General features: G+C 43.9%; 1 long non-coding RNA gene across 1 annotated transcript; it reads right to left on the bottom strand.

The window, feature by feature from the left end:
• Positions 1 to 5,218: 5,218 nt before the first annotated feature.
• On the bottom strand, positions 5,219 to 13,259 carry LOC148122209 (uncharacterized). Its single transcript, XR_015737664.1, has 2 exons — positions 13,213 to 13,259; positions 5,219 to 11,307 (listed from the first exon to the last, which is right to left on the bottom strand). It is a non-coding gene; the product is annotated as an uncharacterized LOC148122209 (long non-coding RNA).
• Between the last annotated feature and the right edge of the window lie 5,135 nt (positions 13,260 to 18,394).

The raw sequence follows: 18,394 nt of genomic DNA, 5'->3' as shown, positions 1-18,394 counted from the left end.
TGTGGTTTCGCAATACTGCCGGGCTGCACAGGGAGGAACTGAAGTACCCAGATGTGATTATGAATTTAAGAGCCCTTGATAGGCTTCCAGCCATCAGAGGATGAGGCCCTAGACAGGGAAACCTATAACCCATTTAATCCCCCAGTTACTTAAATACCAACAAATCAGTATTCTGCCTGAAGGACCAACCTCCCCACCACCACCCAGGGGAGGAGTGCAAACTGCTGGGACAGGCTGTCCTAGAACACAGCACCAAATCCCAAATCTGATGGAACTCAGACTGTTCTCTCCAATCCCATTAGCCTCCCTCCCCCTCGAAGAACACCATCTCCTTTAGCTCTTAAACTTCACAAAAGTGGTCTGGAGAGATGGCTCAGAGGTTAAGAGCACTGGCTGCTCTTCCAGAGGCCCTGAGTTCAATTCCCAGGACCACATGGTGGCTCACACCCATCTATAATGAGATCTTGCGCCCTCTCCTGGCCTGCAGGGACACATGCAGGCAAAACACTGTATAGACAATTTTCTGGAAATATGCTGTGGAGGGTCAAATGAGTGCCAAGTCCTGAGTCCTGAAGGGCATGCATCGTCAGGATTGTGCTTGTGGCTTTCTGGGGACATGATTATTGCACACCAAAAGAGCAAAAGGTATCGTTCTCAGAGTGTGGGTTTCAGTGTACAGCAACTGAAGAATCTGTAGAGGAGCCCTTAGGGGTTATTCGGAGCACAGCTAGGCTTCTCCTTGAGGTAGTTTCTTAGTCCTTTCTGATGCCAGTATTTATTTATTTTAGGTTGTTTTGCCGGAAAAGGACAGCCTTGAACCCTGATCCTCCTGCCTCCACCACACTTAACAGTCTCATGTCACGACATCTGCCTGCCATCATAGTTCCACCTTCTCCTTAATTTCATGGAGAGGCTCAGAATTTTCTGTTGAAATTTTTTACTGAGTGCCACAGTTTTGAGATTCAGCCATGCTTTTATCTATACCAGGGCCTCGGTTGCTCTTGTGAGGGAGTAGACTCCATTAATTACTTGGATGTCCCACTGCGAGTTAATCCATGCAGCTGTGCATTCTCTTGGGTTGTTTTTGTTTGGGGCTATTACAGTAAGGCTGCCAGGAACATATCAGGCACCAGGCTTCGTGTGGACAGATGCTAGGTTAATACCTAGAGATGGGATGGCTGGGTCATGCACCAACACATGTTCAACTTTCTAAGAATTTTTAACTGTTTTCCAAAATACCTGGACCCACTCAAGTGATGTCTAATCTTGAAAACCTGAGATGCCTTGCCTTGCAGGAGGCAAGAGGGATCGATTACTTCTGAGCTCAGAGCAGTGGGCGACAGACTGGAGCATCATGAGCCTGTTGGAAAGCCAAAGAGAGAGTTGACTTCCTTTGGCCTAGGCTCCTGGTGCCTGCAGTTCAGGAGAGAAGCTCTAAACAGGGTCTTTGACCTCCAGGCCTGTCTCTCGCACTCCCCTGTCTTTCCTGATCTTCTTGGGATGAGCTTCAGTGCCAGAGAATCAGGCCAATGCCATCTATGCATAATGCATGGATGACCTGGGAATTAACTTTCCAGACAGCAGAGAAAACCCTACTGGTCGGACATTAAATTAACTATTCATTGGCTTGGATACAAGATCCCCCACCAAAAAATAAGCTAGTTGTACGGATCCAGGCAGCAAAACTGGATCCTTCTTTCCAGCTAGACAGTAAGCCAGAGGCAGTTCTCAGGTACTTGGCAATCAATAAACATCCATCGAGCTGCACCAGAATGAGAGGCACACATAGACCAGTATTTCTTCCCTTCCTTCCTTCCTTTTCTATTCTATTTTGTGTAATGTGAGGTATATACCTGTAGTGTGTGTGTGTGTGTCTGTGTGTGTGTCTGTGTGTGTGTGTGTGTGTGTGTGTGTGTACCAGTGTCTACAGGTTCGCCTGCTTGTGTGGAGTACAAGACCCAAGTTAGGTGTCTTCTCTCCATTGCTCTCCACCTTTATTGCGTGAGTCAATGTCTCTTTAATGAGTCTGAAGTTCATCAGTGGGCTAGGCTGGCTGGCCAGGGAGCTCCAAGGATTCGCCTGGACTCCCATTCCCCAGTGTAGTGCTGGGGGCTATGAGCCAGTGCTGCCACACCTGGATTTGACATGGGTTATAGAGATCTGAATGCAGTTCCTCATGCTTGAGTGACAGGCACTTGGCAGACTGAGCCATCTCCCCCAAGCATCCCTTCCCGCTTTGTTGTTGCTTTCAAGCACAATCTCACTATGTAGCTTGGCTAGTTTGGAGTTTGCTATGTAGATGAACTCACGGACATCTACCTGCCTCTGCCTACTGAGAGCTGGGACTAGAGGTGTTGCATCACCTTCTTTTGTTTTTTATTGAGAGATGGTCTCAAGTACCTAAGACTGGCCTCTTCAAACTTGTTATGTAGCCAAGGATGACCTTGAATTCTTTTTTTAATATTTATTATTATTTAATATTTATTTATTTATTATGTATACAATATTCTGTCTGTGTGTATGCCTGCAGGCTAGAAGAGGGCACCAGACCCCATTACAGATGGTTGTGAGTCACCATGTGGTTGCTGGGAATTGAACTCAGGACCTTTGGAAGAGCAGGCAATACTCTTAACCTCTGAGCCATCTCTCCAGCCCCTGACCTTGAATTCTTGATCCTCCTGTCACCTCCTCTGGAGTTCAAGGATTACAGATTTATAAAATCATTCCCAGTTTCTGATTTTTTTTTTGAAGACAGAATCTCACTGTGTAATCATGACTAACCTAGAACTCTCTATATTGACAAGAGTGTCCTGAAACTTAAAGAGGCCCACCTACCTCTGTCTCCTGAGTGCTGGGACAAAGGTGTGCATTACTGGCTATAACAGCATTTTTGAAAATCTTTACTATTTTAAGTTTTTTAAAATTCTGTATACCAGGCTTTTTCTTTTGGTCTACCAACCAACTCCCAAATCATGACACAGCAACTTATTAGTGTTTAATGCTCGGCCTTGCACCTACATGCTTCTGGCTAGCTCTTTTAACTTAAATTAACCTGTTTCTCTTTATCTACCTTTTGCCTCGGGGCTTATTACCTTTCTTACTCCTGTATCTCTTACTTTCACTGCTTCTCTAGGTCTGACTGGCTGGTACCTGCCTGGCTTCTTGCCCCGGGTGTGTCCCTCGTTCTCTCCTTCTCTTGTCTATCTTCTCTCCTGAGCCTAGATCTCTCCTCTTATATATGCTCTCCGCCCACTAGCCCAAGCTATCCTTTCTCCTGCCTACCTGTTGGCTGTTCAGCTTTTTATTAGACCAAGCAGGTGCCTTAGGCAGGCAAGAGGAAACAGATGCAACACATCTTTTCATAACTAAACACACATCCTTACATCATTAAACAAATGCAGCATAAACAAAAGCAATACATCTTTACACAGTTAAAGTAATATTGCACAGCATAAACATCTTTGCCTAGTTAAAATCCACAATTCTATACGATTTTTTTTCCTTTTTGCCCATGTGCGTGTATAATGCCTATAGAAGCCAGAAGAGGACACTAGAGCCCCTAGAACTGGAACTGCAAACAGTTGTGAGCCACTATGTGGTACTAGAAACAACACAGGCCCTCTGGAGAAACAAGGATTCTCAACCACTGAGACATCTCTCCAGTTCTTATGGCAATAGTTTTAATGTAACACAACAAATCTTTCTGTCAGAAGCCGCGGAAATATATAGCATATGACAGTTGATAATTCAGATGTCAACCCACCAAAGGTTGTAGGAGTGACTCTCTGATGGAGGTTAATGAACCATCAACTCTGGAAATTGTTGCTCACATTTGCAAAAGCACCTTGGTGTCTCCCCAGTACTTGCATTGTAGTGTATAATCTCATGTGATGTGTATATGTAGCCTTATAAACACACATAATGCATAATCTCATGTGATGTGTATTCTCAATCTTATGGGCACATATATCTGTGGGTGGTCAGGAAGATGACTTTTCATTTAGCTATATAATATGATATATAGAAAATACAGTGGGACATGCTTCATAACTAGATCTCTTTGTCCCACGAGGACTGCAGACACTTAAAAACCTGTTTTGTTCCTCTTGCTCAGACTAACTGCACACAATTAGCTCACTTTCACCTTAGAGCAAGTTCAAACTAGGCTAACGGCTTTTTGTAAATCGAGTATAACTTTAACACTTGACAGCTGTGCACCAAATCAGAGTCACAGATATCCAGTCTAGGTTGCTACACAAAGCACCCTAAGAAAAACATGCCAATTATTGCTTGCTGAGTGTGCTAATAATAGGCCTATGTCTCAAAGTTTGTCACTGGGCATTGTACCTGTCTCCCTCCTGTTGTCTGGTCACAGTCTTATTCCTGAAACCTTGAAACCCTTCTGTTGCCATGGTAAATTGCTCGGTTCCTTATTCACTTACCCTAGGAATGTGCTTTTGACCAATGAGAGGTAACTCTAGTAATTTTTTATAGCTCCAAATCTCGTGTAAGGGAGAAAGTTTGGAGGCAAAAAAGAGAAGAAGCTAGGAGAAATTTGAAATAGGTTGGGAGAATTGGAATAGAGGCAAAAGAATAAAGAGACTTGTTTGGAATAGCATGGTGTGAGAGAATTCTTTCACCCTCGGATACACTAAGAAAAAAGTGCCTTTCACTTGCTGCAGTATCCAATCTGAACCCTAAAGAGGGCCTTGAGGTTGGAACCCAAAGGACCCCCCTCCCTCTCTCTCTCTCTTTCTCTCCATGTGTATGTGTGTGTGTGCACTAAGAAAGGAATCCAGGATCTCATGACTGCTAGCCAAGTGCTCTACCACTGACCTATACTCCTAGCTACTATATCTTTAATATAACTTAAAATTAACGAGGTAACGGTAGTTAACAGTGAATATTTAATTAGATATGTTTTGTGTCCTTTTAGAAAATGTCAGGAGAAGAATTCTAATCACTTTGGCCTCTTTATGAAAATGAAAGACAGAGAATTCCTAAGGTTTTGAATCTCACACTAGGTTAGACTGGCCTCACTATGTTGGCTGGAACTCACTGTATAGTCCAACTGGTCTTGAGTTCTGAAACTACCTCCCAAGTGTTGGGGTAAAGGCATTTGCCATCTGTAACATGAGGGCCAGCTTGTTGGGGTTTCTGTCCCGCCCAGTACCCCAACAAGCCAGCAAGTCCCAAGGAAAATCACACGGAGTCTACATCAGGTTATAAACTGATTGACTCATTAGGTCAGGCTTCTTGTTAACTCTTATAACTTATATTAACCCATTATTCTCATCTATGTTAGCCATAATGGCTCCGTACCTTTTTCAGCTGGGCAGGTTACATGCTGTCTCTTCGGTGGTCTGCACAGGAATGGCAGAGGAACCTCCTTGCTTCCCAGAATTCTCCTGTTCTCATTGCATCACCTCTACTTCCTGTCTGGTTTTCCCAACTATACTGCCTGCCTGGCCAATCAGCGTTTTATTAAAATATGATTGACAGAATACAGACAATTCTCCCACATCATTTCCCTCTTTTTTTTTTAAACAAAGGAAAATACCCACAGTCCATTTGTTGGGAATGTGGGCGTAGTATTTCAGGCTACTTCCTGCTGGTTGGGGGTGCTGATGATCTTATGGGGACCTAAAGAAAATTTAGAGTTTAATCAAGTCCTGACTGAAGTATCCTGTGAGTCTTGATCATCTCAGGCAGCAGTCTTGAATCTGTTCTGGATGTATAACTCAGACATCTGGGCCATCTGTTCCTGTTGGAGATTTCTCAGGTGGCCTCCCTTGATGGAACTTGATTTTTCTTAACTCAGAATGAATCCATAGCCTCTCATTTTCTGTGGAAACAAAAGCAAAATCTCTTCTCCAAAGTAACAAACCTTTTGACTTCAGTTTTGAAGCCAAGGTATTTTCAAAATACCTATCTTGGGTTAGTTCAGCAGCATTTATAAACAACAGTCCTTTAGCAGCTGTTGCTCCTCCCTCAGCATTCAAACAATTCAAAGAGAGCTTAATAGCATACAGTATCAAGATTCTCTGTGCATTTTCCATCTTTGTGTGGCTTTACTTTAACCTCTATTTCTTTTATTTTTACTTTTACTTTTTGAGACAGGTTCTCTGTATATCTTTGTCCTGGAATAACACTGTAGACCAGGCTGTCCTTGAACTCACAGAGATCCATGTGTCTCTGCTACCCCAGTGCTAGGATTAAAGGTGTGTGCTACCACACCTTGAACTCAGAGATCTGTCTGTCTCTGCCTCCCAGGCATTGGGATTAAAGGTGTTTGCTACCACACCTTGAACTCACAGAGATCCATGCCTCTCTGCTTCCCCAGTGCTAGGATTAAAGGTGTGTGCTACCACACCTTGAAGTCACAGAGGTCAACTACCTCTTCCCCTTAAAGTCTCAGAGGTCAATGTACCTCTGCCTCCCAAGCATTGGGATTAAAGGTGTGTACCACCACACCCTATTTCTTACTTTCTTTCTTTTTTATTTTTAATGACTTTAACCTTTAACCTGTATATATTTTTAACACACTGTAAACTCTTTAGAGGTTTTCTTCATCTTTGAACCTCTCTTTACTGTATCTCTCTCTCTTTTTTGACTACATGAGTCTTTAAGGAGAAGATTAAAGCTGTGGCTTTGACAGTTAGATCCAGTCCATTTCTTAACTTTCCAGCCTCATGGCTGAGGTACCAGCCAGAGCTGTGTTCACTGCCACAACTCTATGGCGTTTCAAGGTCCTTGCCAGCAAGCTGCAGCATTCTGCTCACAGACCACACTCAGTCGGACTGCCTGCCTGAAAGAGTCAGAGATTGCCTTGGCAGGACAGCCCAGAAAGCCAGCATTTTAAAACAGCGCAGCTTTTTTCCTGCTACGGTTGAAAACCGAAAAGCATGCGTTCAGCTTTTCACCAACACCATTTAAGTGTTTTGTGGCAGGACCTCTTAATGAGCTGCAGGGTTTTGCAGCTAAAGCTGAGTCAGGAAGCCTCTCTTAGATGAGAGTCTTGCTTGCCTCTAGCAAAGTAGACCCGAGAAATTGCTGCTACCAAGAAACCACACACAATGCTGTCATTTTGTTCTAGAATTACTTGCCAAGCTGTCTCAGGCTTTATGTGGATACAGTTGTCCACACGTTGGCGCCATTTGTAACATGAGGGCCAGCTTGTTGGGGTTTCTGTCCTGCCCAGTACCCCAACAAGCCAGCAAGTCCCAAGGAAAATCACACGGAATCTACATCAGGTTATAAACTGATTGGCTCATTAGGTCAGGCTTCTTGTTAACTCTTATAACTTATATTAACCCATTATTCTCATCTATGTTAGCCATAATGACTCCGTACCTTTTTCAGCTGGGCAGGTTACATGCTGTCTCTTCGGTGGTCTGCACAGGAATGGCAGAGGAATCTCCTTGCTTCCCAGAATTCTCCTGTTCTCATTGCATCACCTCTACTTCCTGTCTGGTTTTCCCACCTATACTGCCTGCCTGGCCAATCAGCATTTTATTAAAATATGATTGACAGAATACAGACAATTCTCCCACATCAGCCATCATGCCTGGCTTCAAACTAGTAATTTTTTTTTTAAAAAAATATTTATTTATTTATTATGTATACAGTATTCTGTCTGTGTGTCTACCTGCAGGCCAGAAGAGGGCATCAGATCTTATTTCAGATGGTTGTGAGCCACCATGTGGTTGCTGGGAATTGAACTCAGGACCTTTGGAAGAGCAGGCAGTGCTCTTAACCGCTGAGCCATCTCTCCAGCCCCAAACTAGTAATCTTGCCACTACTCCTGGGTTGTGACCTCTTCCTCTTCCTCTTCCTCTTTTATCAGGATTGTACTCTCTCTGGACAGGTCCACAGTAGGAGTCAGGGCTATTTTCATACATCATGTTTCAGGATTTGCAGGTCACATCCCTGATAGGTTTCACATTTTTTTAAAAAAAATTATATATTTTCACATATAAATGATATTATACTTTGAAAATGAGATTCAAGTTTGAACACACAATTCAGTTGTGTTTCACACATGTGTAGGAGGAGGCTGCTTGCTGGTCCCAGCTACCCAGAACCAAAATAACCACACAGAAACTATATTATTTAAAGCATTGCTTGGCCCATTAGCTTTAACTTCTTATTGGCTAACTCTTACATCTTAATTTAACCCATTTCTAGTAATCTGTGTATCACCACATGGCAGTGGCTTACCAGGTAATGTTCCATCTGGCTCCAGTGGGGCTACATGGCTTCTCTCTGACTCTACCCTTCTTTCTCCCAGAATTCAGTTTAGTTTTCCCCACTGAGCTCTGTTCTACCCTATCAGGCCAAGCCAGTTTTCTTTATTAATTAACCAATTGTATTTACAGCATACTGAGGGGAATCCCACATCACCTCCCCTTTTCTTTTTAAATAAAAAGGAAGGTTTTAAATTTAACATAGTAAAATTACATATAACAAAACAGGTATTAAGGAAGAATTACAGTTACAATATTTATACCTACTTTATCTTTTTATCATAACTAAGGAAAACTATAGTAATAACTATCCATTCTTCAACTTCCTCAAAGACTGCAGAAGGATATAATATTACCTAAATAAACAGTAAGTTCATTGTAAGCAATTTCCAAAACTCTAGAATTGACAGAAACATCTCACTGTCTAGACAGTCACCCAAAGTTCTTCTGTACCTTGGGGCATTCATCTTCAGCCTACAGGCCCCTAGTATTCAGCAGACTTTTCCATGAAGCAGAAAATTTCAAAGAAAGTTTCGCCTATATTGGCAGTTTGTCTTTTGTATCCTGAAGAATGTCCAGCAGACTCTTTGACGAGGCAGGAACCCTGAAGGACAGTCTTACCTTTAGGCAAGTTCAGCAGTCATTTCTCTGCAGGTCCTGCATGTCCAGTTCATCAAGTAGTCCAGGCAAGAACAGTTTCTTGCCCAAATGGCTAACCAACTCCGTAAGGAACCTCTTTGATCCCCATCTTCCTCTTGAAGTAGCTTGATGCTACCAGGAGCAGACGTGTCCCATGTCAACAGAACCCTAAGTTATTTAAATGCCATATTCTACAGCTCTTTGAAGTGGTTGAAGATTACCTATCTGTGCAGAATACAATCTCTATATATCTAAAGAATCTGATTAGTCTAACTATAAGTATGACAAACATGAATGACTATTGACCTATGAATCTTAATACCTATATAACTTAAAGATTAAGACTTCATATTAGAATATTAAACAATCTTTAAACTGTGCAATAAATGAGGACAATGATCTCAAAATGTAAACAATGTATAGATATCTTGATCAGAGATGGGAATGTATATTGCAATATGATAAATATATCCTAAATTGTATCTGTATACAAAATGTCTTAAGCAGAGGTAGAAGCATGCATGCATACAATATGACAAAATAACTTTGCCTAGGTCTACAAATATTGTAGACGAAAATAGGAACATATTCAATATAATTTAAGCTTGTATCAATATGCAAGAATTTTTACCAATATAAATTGCCTATAAATAATAGCTCACAAGTATTCATTCTATTACTCACTATTATTATTAGTGTGAGTAAACTCACACTAATCTATCATCCTATCCACACATGTATAAGCTAATGGTAGCTGTGCATGGTGTTGTTAGTGCACCTATGTTTTGATTACAACACATGTACATGAGGGCAGGTATTGAATTTTCCACTAGTGACATCACATCAGAGCTTAAATTTTTTTCCACAGTTTATAGTTTCTGGATTCAGATTATCAGGTTAGGGATGCTCAACTGTGATTTAAGCTGTCATTAGAAACTCAAGGGCCTCTCTGGCACAGCCAAAAACTTGAACTGTTTCCTGTTGGGCTTTGCATATTTGGTTTTTTTGCTTTTTTGTTTTTTTTGCGGGGGGGGGGGGGCTTTTGGGCTTTTCGAGTCAGGGTTTCTCTGTGTAGCCCTGATTGTTCTGGAACTCACTCTGTAAACCCAACTGTCCAAGAACTCAGAGATCTTCCTGCCTTTGCCTCCCCAAGTGCTGGGATGAACTTGAATTGTTTCTCAATTATTTTGTTTTTCTGTTACAAACAATGTGATTATTTTCCTGGGTTTAGAGGAGAGTGTTGAGTTAGAATTCTTCTTCTTTTTTTTTTTTGAACAAGCATTTGGTTGTGTAGCTCAGGAGACCCTGAGCTCATAGTTTTCCTGCCTCAGACCCATGAGAACTTGGAACACCGGTGTGTGTACAGCCAGGCCAGTTTGAGAATAATTCTTTTAAAAATTAGCCTAGGTGGATTACAGATATAGCTCAGTCAGTAAAGTGCTTGCCACAGAAGCATGAGGGTCTGAGTTTAACACCTCTGATCCAGGTTAAAACAAACAAAAAACACCAGGCCTCGTGGCACACACTTATTATTCCAAAACTGAGGTGGCAAAGGCAGGCAGATCTCTGGGCCTTGAAGGCTAGCCTCTATTCGAATACATGGGGGATGGAGGAAAATACCCAGTGTTGACCTCTGCCCTCTATAGTCTCAAGCACCTGCACAGACACGTGTGCACACACACATAAACAACACACATTAACTAAAGAGGGAAGAGTGGTGTGGTTTTAGTGCAAGGCTCTGGTTTTGATCCTCAGCAAGTAAGAGAGAAAGCCAGTGTCCTAGGTGTTCAGTATTCAGCAGTATGATGAACTAGGATTGTTCCCTGCAACACCCGGACTTGGAGGAGGAGAGAATAGCTTTTTTACATTGTTGAGTTCGAGGCCAGCCTGAATTACAGTAGGAGCCCTTGCCTCAAAACCACAAAATTACGTTACCACCGCTAAAACAAAATATAAAAAAAAATCAAGGAGTTGAAGCAGGGGAGACAAGAAAAGGCTAGGTTTCCTTAAGGGTAATGCTGTGCCAACTCCTGCAAAGGCAGTGACCAAGTAGGGAAATGGACTTGTAGTTCCCATTCTGAAGTCTCTTCCTCAGAGAGTCGCCAAGAACTACATTTCCCAGAATCCTTGACCACGTGAGTGTCAGTCCGGGGGACTGCAATAGGGATGAACTCCTGAGAGGTTTGACACATGAGGGTAAGCGAGAGGACCTCTGTGCCGAGTTGCTGTAGGCAGAGTCTTAGGCAGATGGGCGTTCCCTGCGGCTTCCGGGTGTACTTGTTAGGACTGCCTCCAGGGGCGCTGCAGCTCAAACTCTTGCGTGGGAGCGGCACCGAAGAGCTTAATCATGTTACCATGGTTTCAGGGCAGGCCTGGGTACACTGGAGATGCTGTTCAAGCTGCCTTCCTCCTTCCAACCTTCCTGAAGATTGCATAAACCCAGAATTTTCTGTACTCGGTTCTTAAGAACATAAAGACCATTTCTTGCCTTTTAACTTGAAACTCAATTATCAGTATTTGCTCTGTGATAATGGGCAAACAGACCGGGAATGTCACTCGGGTCTTTTCAACAGGGAACCCTGGAGAACCTCTCAACGAGGAAGGGACTTATCCTGCTGGCTCTGGTGCTGTGCCTTTGGAGACACCGGAAGACATGAAAGGAGGGTGCAGCGACAGGTCACATGCTAGTCCTTAAGTTGGGTCTCTGAATGTCCTTTTAGAACCACAAGCCAAATAAACCATTCCTTCTATAAGTTGCCTTAGTCATGGTGTTTTATCACAGCAATAGAAAAGAAATTGAGGCAGAGACCAGCCTGGAATACATGAGATCTGTCCCAAATGAGGAGGGGAAGAAGCACAGAGGGAAGAGAGAGATTCTTCTTCTAACAGAGGACCCCAGTGCCTCAGTAAATAAAGGACCCTATTCCACCCCTGAATGGAAGGCTCAGTCCTGTGAAGACGTCAGTCTCCCCCATTCTCCTGCTGATTCAAAGTATCCTTACTTAAAAGTCCCCTTTCCTGGCCTTTTATGTTATTGTTGTTTGTTTTTGCGGCAAGGTCACACCGTGTTAACTCTGATTGGCCTAGTTCTCTCTGTGTAGCCCAGGCTGACCTCAAACCCACAGAGGTTCCCCGCTTTGCTTCTCGAGTGCTGGGATTAGAGGGGTGTGCTACCACACTTGTTCCAGGTATTTATTTCATGCTGCATTTATTCTTCCCATACATCAAATGTTTGCATCAACCTTTAAAAGGAGCCTGTAGTGTTTCCTTTTCACCGCTATGTGGCAGTTTAGTATGTTCAGTAAAGTAAAGTAAGCCCTGGTTAGGAAAGGCTGCTGAAAACCGGCAATGTACCTAAAATAGCATGAACTCTATCTAGTAGTGTTCTGCTTTCCTATATGGACATATAGAATAGGGTATTTTTGAAACTTATCTTTATCTCTGTGTGTGTGTGTGTGTGTGTGTGTGTGTGTGTGCGCACACACACACACACACACACACACACACACATATATATATATATATATATATATATATATGTGTGTGTGTGTGTGTTTAGGCTTTCTCAGGGGGTCCCTGATATAGCCAGCTCCGGGGAATTCAAAACCCTCCTCTGGCCTCCTGTGGTCTCTGCTGGCCTTCTCAGGCACAGAGAAAGAGAGAGAGAGAGAGAGAGAGAGAGGAGGAGGAGGAGGAGGAAGAGGAGGAGGAGGAAGAAGAGGAGGAGGAGGAGGAGGAGGAGGGAGGGAGGAAGAGAAAATTGTTAGGCTTGGCGGTGAGTGCCTTTACCCACCGAGCCATCTCGCCAGACCCAGTCCACCTCTTCAAACCTGCACAGCCAGATTCCTGGAGCTGGAGTTACAGGTGGGTGTGAGCCACCAGTGTAGATGCTGGGAACCTAATTCAGATGCTCTTAACCACTGAGCCATCCCTCATGCTCCCCACCCCACACCACCCCTCCTCTAGATAAAACTCTGGTCCTTTACATCTCTGGGATCCTTGCCTGGATAGCCAGAAGGCACTTCTGGGGTTGGCTGGACCCTGTATTGCATCACAAGGTTTTGTGAGTTCTAGATACCTGCAGTCTTATCTCACTGTCCTGGAAGAAGATAAGAAGACACCTGGACCCGCATGTAACACGAGGGCCGGCTTGTTGGGGTTTCTGTCCCGCCCAGTACCCCAACAAGCCAGCAAGTCCCAAGGAAAATCACACGGAGTCTACATTAGGTTATAAACTGATTGGCCCATTAGGTCAGGCTTCTTGTTAACTCTTATAACATATATTACCCCATTATCCTTATCTATGTTAGCCACATGGGCTCAGTACCTTTCTCAGTGTGACAGCTTACATGTTGCCTCTTTGATGGTCTGTGCAGGAATGGCCGAGGAACCCTTCTCCTCCCTAGCCTTATCCTATTCTCATTACTCCGCCTCTACTTCCTGTCTGGTTGACCCGCCTATACTTCCTGCCTGGCCAATCAGCGTTTTATTAAAATACATGATTGACAGAATACAGATAATTCTCCCACACCACCTGCAGGCAGGCCCTGGCTCCCCTGAGGACCCTGCTTCCCTGCTCTGTCAGACCCCTACACACACACACACACACACACACACACAGAGAGAGAGAGAGAGAGAGAGAGAGAGAGAGAGAGAGAGAGAGAGAGAGAGGCTGATGTGGGCTCAGAGAACATGATTCTTGCCCTCTGCAAGAGCATCAAGGACTCTCATGCACTGAGTCATCTCTCTAAGCCACCATACACCATACTGGGCTTGGTTTTCAGTTGTTTGAAGGTGGCAAGGAGAAAGGGAGGGAAAGAGAGAGAGAAAGTGAGAACCTCATCTATATTTGTTTGATTGTTTTGTTTTCTTTTTTTGAGACAGAGTTTCTCTATGTAGCACTGATTGTTCTGGACATAGCTCTGTAGAACAGACTGGCCCCAAGCCCACAGAGATTCGCCAGCCTCTGCCTCCCGAGTGCTGGGATTAAAGGTGTGCTCCACCACCGCCCAGCTCTTCGTCTGTATTTTAATGGGACTTTGGTCATGGGTTAGCAGGTCATATGTGCGGTTTGTTTCTGGACCTTCTAGTCTCTGTCCCATGGTTGTGTTTATCCTTGCGCAAAAATGCACGACTTTGGTTCAGTGGCTTTATATTCTGCCCTGATACGTGTACTTTACATTTTCACTATGTTTCTTCCTCCTCCACCAGATCCTCTTTAGTAATCTGCTCCCCTGCGGTCCAAATACAGCCTACAGGTTTCTATATTTCTACAAAAAGACCAGGAAATGGGACTTTTAAGTAAGGATGCTTTGAATCAGCAGGAGAATGGGGGAGACTGACGTCTTCACAGGACTGAGCCTTCCATTCAGGGGTGGAATAGGGTCCTTTAATTACGTAGGCACTGGGGTCCTCTTTTAGAAGAATCTCTCTCTATTGGAAGAATCCCTCTGTCCCCTCTGTGCTTCTTCCCCTCCTCATTTGGAACAGATCTCATGTATTCCAGGCTGGTCTCTGCCTCAGTTTCTTTTCTATTGCTGTGATAAAACACCATGACTAAGGCGATTTATAGAAGGAATGGTTTATTTAGGCCTATGGTTCCAAAAGAACAAGAGTCTGTCCTGCTGGGGAGGTATGACAGCAGGCAAACAAGCAACTGTAGCAGTAAGCTGAGAGTTCACACCTTAAACACAAACAGGAGGCCAGGTGGTAGTGACGCTTGCCTTTAATCCTAGCACGTGGGAGGCAGAGGCAGGCAGATCTCGGTGAGTTCGAGGCCAGCCTGGTCTACAGAGTGAGTTCCAGGACAGGCAGGGCTGTTATACAGAGAAACCCTGTCTTGAAAAACTAAATGCCCAGGCGCCAGTACTGCACTTCTTTAAAAATTTGTATTTGCTTATTTTTGATACAGGGTCTCATTGTGTAGCCCTGTATCCAGGCTGGTCTGGGGAACTCACTGTGATGAACAGGTTTGTCAGGAACTCACGGAGTTCCTGCCTCTGTCTCCCAAGTGCTGGGATTAGTGTGCCACCAAGGCCTGGCATGTGTGTTTGTGAATGTGAGTGCCAAGCCCTCGGCAGCCAGAAGGGGATGTTGGGTCACTTGGAGCTGGAATTACAAGTGGTTGTGAGCTGACTAAGTCTGTGGGGAACAGAACCCTGGGCCTCTGCAGAAGCAATGTCTTAGAGTTTCTGTTGCTGTGAAAAAGACCATGACCAAAAGCAACTTGGGGAGGAAAGGGCTTACACTTCCTGATGGCAGTGCATTATTGAGGAAGTCAAAGCAGAACTGAAGCAGCAAAGGAACCTGAAGGAAGGGACTGAAGCACGGGCCACAAAGGAACATTGCTTACTGTCTTGCTCTTTGTGGCTTTCTCAGCCAGTTTTCTTATACAACCCGGGACAATGTGTGCAAAAGAGGCACCACCCACATGGTTACCCAATTGTTTTATGGTCGTTTCCTCATCTGGAACAAGAGATGTGCAACTAACTTGATGGGGAACCTCCTTCAGCCAATGATCTTTGAGAGGCTGGACCAGGTGGGGAGTGGCTTTGGGTACCAAAAAGCGGCAGTCCTGCCTGCTTGGCCCCTCTTTTTCCTGCACGCCACACCTGGATGTTGGACCCTGGTTCTATTTTCTCATTGTGATCCGTGGTTTCCCTTCTAATAAAGAAAAACCTTAGCATACGCTATTCGGAGCTAGTGTGGGATTATTTGTTTCGCATTCCCCCATCTGATGCCTTCTGCGTTACTAACTCACTGTCTCAGAGTCTTAAAACGGAGAGGGACTGTGGTTAAAATTCTTTCCCTGGGGGACACAAACAATATCTACCCTTTCTCCTAAGGTCCCAGTGACAAATGGAGAAACCATTCCCTCAATGTCCACTCTGGGGAACCAGTTAGTTTTGGGGACTTAAAACACGTAAGTAAGGGATTACTTACAGGAATGTGGGTGCTGCCTCTCCCCCCAAAAAACCTGTACTGGAAACTTCACCCGTCAAGGATGCTGGTTTTCCCATAGTAACATAGATGGAGAGTCCTTCCCTCCCCCAACCCCCCTCCCACCTAACTATCCTGGCCAATATAGTCTAGCCCCTCCCCGAGGCCACATGCAATTAGGGAAGAATTACATATAACAGGTGGTATGTATGGCGTATGCTGGATAAGCAATCTGCAAGCCCAGCTGGGATGATCCTTTGTTAGCCAGCACAGCTGAACGCCTAGAGGTGACAGTTGTTTGGCTCCAAGGATGGTCACATGCAACAGGTCATACACTGTGGGCAGGAAAGAAAACTGAATACACCTTTTGGGTAATAACTCATTTGTGAGCGCATCAGTTCCCTTCTTATCCATAGAGGATGTGTTCTAAGACTCCTAAGGATGCAGCTCCAAACAGCACTAAGGCCTATAGGGTCTGTTACTCATGTGCATGTATTACTATGACAACGTTTAATTTACAATTGCAGTGATCAGGAGGGATGGCCCAGCAGTTCAGAGCACTTGTTGCTCTTGCGGAGGACTGAGTTTGATTTCCAGCACCATGTGGTAGCTTACAACCATCTATATAAAATTCCAGTTCCAGGGGGATCCAATGCCCTGTTTCGACTTCCTCAAGACACACATGTGGTGTATATACATATATACAGACAAAACATACAGAATAAACACATCTAACATTTTAAAATTTAAGCACAGTAAGAGACTGGCAACAACAATGATTGAATGGTTGTAATGATACATTGCAATAAAAAATGTGAGTGTGATTCCTCTTGAAAGACAAGACAAATAGCATTTGCAGACCATGAGTAGTTGAAACAGTGGCAAACAAAACCACAAATGAAAAGGACACCTGATATAATTCAAAAGATGTGCAGGGCCGGCATGGCAGCATGTAATTGGTACCAGCTGCTTGGTAGGCTGAGGCAGGAGGATCACATGAGCTCAAGAGTTTGAGGCTAGCCTGGGTAGCACAGTAACACCCTGCCTCTGGGAGGAAAACAAACTAACAAAAACACTTTGAGCACTTTGAGCTGGTAAACCCATCACTAGAAATTTATTAGTGAGATATAACCAGATGAGGAAAACATAAAGGGCTGGAGAGACGGCTTTGCAGTTGAGAGCGCTGGCTGCTCTTGCAGAGGACTGAGTTTGATTTCCAGCACCCACATGGAGCCTCACAACCATCCATAACTGCTGTCCCCGAGGCAGCTCTCACTTGTGTCTGACTTCCATGGGCACCAGGGATGCACATGGCGCACAGACATATGTTCAGGCAAAACACATAAAGATAAATAAATCTAAACTAAAAACTTATTTTAAACTGTGAATAAGCCAGGCAGTGGTGGTGCGCCCCTTTGATACCAACACTTAGGAGGGAGAGGCAGGTGGATCTCTATAAGTTCGAGGCTAGTTTGGTCTACAGAGTTCCAGAACAGACTCCAAAGATACAGAGAGAAACCCTGTCTCGAAAAACAAAAAAACAAAAACAAAAACAAAAACAAGTTTCTGGGAGCTGAAATGTGGCTCAGTTGGAGGGAGGGAGTACCTGCTGTTGGGTTTGACACCACCACATATACCTGCCATGGCGAGACAGTCTGTTACAGTCTGCTAATCCCAGTACTGGAGATTAGAGGAAGAACACTGCTAGTCTAGAATAGTTTAGTGGAAAAGAAAAGAAAAAAAAGGCAACAAATCTATCTTTTTCCATGATATAGTTGTTACAGAAGAATGTTTGGTAACATTGGAAATCCAGGATTTTGTTAAATGAAGAAAAGTTACAAAATTCTTTATGTATGTATCTTTTTAGTACTGTTTCCTCTTAGCTTTCTTTCCTCCTATGGCTTTCATAAGATAACCCAACAAAAACAAATTAAGGAAGGAAAGATCTCTTTTTAGCTCAAATTTCCAGGCTACAGTCCATCGTTGCTGAGAAGTCAGGGCAGCAGAAGCAGCGGGATCACACACCCACGGTGAGGAGCAGACAGAGAAGGCATAGGGTGTCCCCTCTCCTCCAGGGAAAGGCAATGCTGCCGTTCAGGTGGGTCTTCCCCCTTGAATTTGCTCAGTTACAAAAATTCCCCAGAGACATGCCCACCGGTCAACCTGATCTAGACAGTTCCTCATTGAGACTTTCTTTCCAGGTGACTTTAGACTGTGGCCTGTTGACAAAACTAGCCATCACAGTTCCCGTTTTGTTTAATGTAGTATTCCATGTAGTACATGTGTGTACCAATTTAGAAAAAAAAGATGCGCTGGCAATTTGCAGAAATGCTTCCGGCTGCTGGTGGACTTCTATATATGCAGTTGAGATTTTAAAAGTTACATTTGCACATTTCTCAGGGTTTCTCAACAAGCACATGCTATTTGTAACAAGAGAGAAGCAAAAACTTTTTTTCTAAAAACATTTACTTGTGTGAGTGTGTGTGTGTTTGGCACAAATGTGGAGGTCAGAGGAAGACCTGTGGGAATCAGTTCTAGATCCTTCCACTACATGGATCCTGTCTCAGGTT

The sequence above is a fragment of the Myodes glareolus genome, chromosome 4 (genome assembly GCF_982192425.1).
Source record: "Myodes glareolus chromosome 4, mMyoGla1.1, whole genome shotgun sequence".
Lineage (NCBI taxonomy): Eukaryota > Metazoa > Chordata > Mammalia > Rodentia > Cricetidae > Myodes > Myodes glareolus.
Note: the sequence above shows the minus strand (reverse complement) of the source record. Positions and strands in the feature narration are given on the sequence as shown.